This window comes from Panthera leo, chromosome D2, assembly GCF_018350215.1.
Source record: "Panthera leo isolate Ple1 chromosome D2, P.leo_Ple1_pat1.1, whole genome shotgun sequence".
Classification (NCBI taxonomy): domain Eukaryota; kingdom Metazoa; phylum Chordata; class Mammalia; order Carnivora; family Felidae; genus Panthera; species Panthera leo.
Genome location: NC_056689.1, coordinates 48,066,639 through 48,071,690, shown reverse-complemented (window position 1 = coordinate 48,071,690; position 5,052 = coordinate 48,066,639). Strand labels below are relative to the sequence as shown.

At 44.1% G+C, this 5,052-nt stretch overlaps 1 pseudogene; it reads left to right on the top strand.

The window, feature by feature from the left end:
- The first annotated feature begins 1,933 nt into the window (after positions 1-1,933).
- On the top strand, positions 1,934-2,985 carry LOC122201819 (annotated as a pseudogene).
- The last annotated feature ends 2,067 nt before the right edge of the window (positions 2,986-5,052 follow it).

Here is a 5,052-nt window from a genome sequence, read left to right as displayed (position 1 = left end):
ACCAGGGTTCTGCCAAGTGGCAGGGGACGAAGTGAGAGGGACAGCCAGGTGCCGGAAGGTACAAGAGCCCGCGTGGCCCATTCCTTCTGTGGTGTTAGGGTCTTCTGGACAACTGTGTATGAGTGGCCCTAGTCACGTGACAGTCGGTGTCCCTGACCAGAGTTTGCGGCACTGCCAGCAGCAGGAGTCACCCTGGTCCCTCTGTACAGAGCAGGAGGAGTCACCACAGAGGTGAAGCACCTGGCCAGAAGAAAAAGCTCTGACAAGCACGAAATTCCAGTAAAACTCAATTCTTAAATAAAGTTATCAGATCAGAAATCCAAACAGTGAGCACTTAAGAGCAAGGAGGTGCATAAAATGAGAAAGTGCTGTACTCGGCACTCTTTTGGATGGGTAAGAGTTATGGCTGTTGTCCTTTTAGTGCCTGGGAAGGGTTATAAATAGCAATGGAAAAAGGGATTTTCCCATACGCTCTTTCAAATACACGCACGCGCGCGCACACACACACACACACACACTCACACTCACACATTTTAACACCGTGCTGTATTTTTCAGATGGTTTCAAAATTTTAAACAAATGAATTACTCAGATGGAGATATTGAATGCACCAGGTCTGAACTCAGCAATGAGTTACACCAAAGAGCTAAAAGCATGACTGTGTGAAGCAACCTCAAGACACAAACCAGGACTCTGACTCTTGAAGGAAGAGAGGGTTCCCATGGAGAAGTCTTGTTTCACTCGTTGCACAGAGCACCCAGATGCAGGATTATGACTATTGACCCTTCCCGGTGTGCCCGGATGACTCCTTCCCTGGGCGGGGCCGGGTGCCCAGCAAGGGTGAGAAAGGGCTCTGGAAAGGCAGGAGAGCAGTCTTTCATTTAAGTCTAAACCATAGACAAGGAAAATCAGAACTTTCTCTCTGACTCAGGGACCCACGTCTACAGGCTCTTCTTTTCCAGTAAAAGAACAAAAAACTGAGAGATATTTCAGGATTCCATAGCCATGATGTCTTCTACCTACAAATGATTAATTCTTGTCCTGGCAGTGACCAAAGGGAACCTGCTTCTACGCAATGCTGCCACATGAACAGAACCAAGAAGGAAGATCAGGAAAAGGTGTTCTCTTGCCCCAAGGCTGCTACAGAGGCTGCTCGGAGGGCATTTGCAACAGTACAAACAGAAATGTGTATTTCTTGATCCATTTGTTTATTTATTCTTCATTCAGTAGCTACTTACTAAGCACGTTGGGCACTAAGAGCTAGGGAAGGGGCAAAAATTAACGCATTTTGCAAGTATATCTTCAACACTTAGGTTGTGCCAGGCTCTGTACTAGGTTCTGGGGATGGGTGATGAGTAAGATCAAAGAACTCCCTTCCCTTACAGAGCCTACTTTTTGCTGGCAGGCAGACAACTGACAGGCAAACACAGAACGAAACAAGATAATGACCACGAAGGAAGTGACGACTGAGAAGGGCAATGAGGTAGACATTTTCTGGGAAAGGCTAATTTGAAAGAATTTTTTTCACTAAAGTTTGAAGGCTAACAAGGAAGTAATTACATAAACAGCCAGGATGACTACCTCAGCCCAAGGGACGATGAAAAGTGGGGAAGATCATGGTGTTCACAGTACTAAAGGGACCCACATACTGATCCCTTCCAAGTCGGTCAGATAACAGACTCAGCAGCAGTAGAATGATTTTTGATATTAAGGCACATTGAAAATGGATATAACTTTCCCAGGAGAAGATGGAGGTGTCCACGCCCCTCCTGGCAGATGAGGGTACAGGTTCGGTGGTGGTGATGGTCCAAGGTGCCACAGTCAGTTCCTCTGGGCTTGATAAGGTGAGGACACTAAGGAATAAAAAGCACTGCTGTGTTGGAGTAGTTAGAACAGACTTAAGAAGAAAAAAATTTCCTGATAGGCAGAACCAATGTTGCATTACCTTGCAACAAATGAAGAAAGCCCTGGAATTTGTTCAATTGCCAAAACATGGCCCCATTTATGATGAAATTTAGAATTCTAGTTCTACTGAGTTTTATGCTATTTATGGTTCTATGGCTGCCAAAGAAATGGTTTTCAACTTGAAATGTGATCCTGTGGTTTCACTTAGAGCTCGTGCTCTAGCATCTAACGTATTTAGTCCTCATGGCCATATATTAATGCTTTAACGTATTTAGTCCTCATGGCCGTATATTAATGCTTTAACGTATTTAGTCCTTATGGCCATATATTAAGGTTAGCTGGATTTAAAAACCTGACAGACAAATGCAATCATGGAATGTTAAAAAATACAAACCTATTTCTAAACTAGCAGCCTCTGAGCCTACGTATTTTGCTTGGTGCCCAGATGGGGAGCACATTTTAACTGCCATGCATGTTCCCAGGTTGTATGTTAATAATGGGTACAAGCTTTGGCATTATGCCAGCCCTGTCCTGGCAGCCATTTTGGGACAGGCTATTTCCAGCAAAAACAATAGCTTACGAGGCAGTTAAAAGTGATGTACCCAATGAAGAATCTAAATTTGCAGTGGTTGATAGATTTTCGGGTTTAAGAAGCAAACCAGTCACCAATTCCAAGCTCTCTGAGGAGACACCACTGCTGAATTAGAAGTCACAACCAGGAAACAATAAGCCATTATCAAAAGCAGTTCTTAAAAATCAAAGGAAATATGAGGCAAAGAGAGCTGCAAAGCAGAAAGCAAGAAGTGACAAGAACCAAGATTTGGCATCGACCCCTACCCCACAGAGCACACCACGAAATACTGTGTATCTGTTCACATCTGGAGACTCTGAGACAGATGAAAAATTCAAAAACCAAAGACCTGAAGGCAATTGAGCCCTGAAAGAACAGTCAGCAGCTGAACCACCACTAGAAAAACTCTAAGTTGGAGACGTTTAAGGAGATGCCATCTTCTCCAGAAGCAGGAAGATTTGAAATTGGTTACTTTAAAGATCGACAGAGAGAGCAAGTTGTTAGCATAACGGTGGAAATACATCTTCTGCCTTAAACCCTGTAGAGCATGTGAATTTCCCCTACCCATCATGTACCCAAGTTTATTGCTCATCTATAACTCAGCCATTTTCCAGGCTTTGGAATATATGTGAAATTAGTTAATAATGCCCATTAAATTGGCTTTTCCTACCTTTCAATACATGTAGAAAAGAGATGCAAATTTCTTAGCTAAGTTCAACAGACTGTTAGTCAAAAATCATTATTATTCAGCATCACTTACATAAATGAATAAAGGCATTTAAATGAAAAGAAATACAGCCCATTAGACTGGATAAAAGGAGTCAGTGCAAAAGCAGCAAGGTATACCAAAGTTTGTCTCTGTAACTTTAGAATGAATATTTCTTTCTTTTGAACCTGTATTAACTTACTAAGTTGTTCAGTATAAACTCAATATAGTAATTTTCTGAAAAACTGAATTGCTTTATAGTCCACTTCCTCCTGGAGTCTTTAATGTTTCCATTATTGTATTTTTTTAATTTTTTTTTTTTTTAGCGTTTATTTATTTTTGAGACAGAGAGAGACAAAGCATGAACGGGGGAGGGTCAGAGAGAGGGAGACACAGAATCCGAAACAGGCTCCAGGCTCTGAGCTGTCAGCACAGAGCCCGACGCTGGGCTCGAACTCACGGACCGCGAGATCATGACCTGGGCCGAAGTCGGCCGCTTAACCAACTGAGCCACCCAGGCGCCCCTCCATTATTGTATTTTTAAACCAAGACTCAGGCTTTGCTTTGTCCAAGGAGGGACCCCCCCCCCAAGAGTCTGAACACATGTCTGGGTGTCATTTCTCCTCACAAAGAGGAATTTATGCAACCTCTTTGGTAGCCTGGAGTGGTCAGAAATGGTGCTGGATGCAGAATTCTGCTGTGCTGAGCCTCTCATTTATTTCTGGATGTGTATTTCTTACCTCCCACAAGCTAAGCCGTATCTACACCTAGTCAAGATAAAATAAAAAATCTCATGTGGAGTCTGTCAGGAAGGACAATGATAATTTATGTGAAAGTTTCTAGCAGGTAACAGAACTTTTGAGAACAAGTAAACCTAATTAGAGCAGTAGAACACAGAGAAGAGAATGCGATGTGGCAAGAATAGGATCCAGAGAAACCATTTTGAGAAACCAAAGGGAGGCGGTTCCATTCAGCTCCCTGCCGGTGATGCCATTTGCACAGGAAGACAGGGGAAGTCACATTTCCCCTCGCTGGCCCTGAACCTGTGTCTAGACCCAGTTGCCCAGCAGAAACAGGTCTCTGTGAATCATCCAGGATGGCTGACATTTGTGGGGAGGGCACCATCCACCCGGAAAATGTCACGTCTCTTGTGGTTTTTCTCTGTCCTCGGTTTTTACCTCGAATACAAATTTGAGCTGTTTGCATTGTTGTGGGACACAGAATTTCTCTTTTAATTTTTTTTTTAGTGTTTATATATTTTTGAGAGAGAGACAGAGTGTGAGCAGGAAAGGGACAGAGAGAGAGGGAGACACAGAATCCGAAGCAGGCCCCGGGCCCCGAGCTGTCAGCACAGAGCCCGACGTGGGGCTCGAACTCACGAACAGTGAGATCATGACCGGAGCCGAAATCGGCCGCTTAACCGACTGAGCCACTCAGGCACCCCCAGAATTTCTCTTTTAAACTTCATGTAGCTGATCCTAGGTACAACCACAATCCACACTCTGCCTCCTTCTGGAGAAGGATGCTACTCCCCACTGCGGGCAGCAGGATGCCATCTCAAACTTGGAAAGCGCGCCGTGCTTTTTAACGCTGCATCAAAGGTGACCAGGGAGGAGGCAAAGAGGTAGGCTGATGCCACAAGATACTTTCAGTCTGAGGTCGTTGGGAAGTAAATGGTTTCTTAGACTAACAGCTGCTTGGAGAGGTGGAGATCTCTTCCAAATAGAAAAAGTGATTCTCATGGAGGAAATAAAGGCTCTGAAGGCAACATTTCTCACCATTTCCAAGAAGAGATAATAGAAATAAAGAGCTTCGGGGCACCTGGGTGGCTTAGTCAGTTACACCGCTAACTTTGGCTCAGGTCATGATC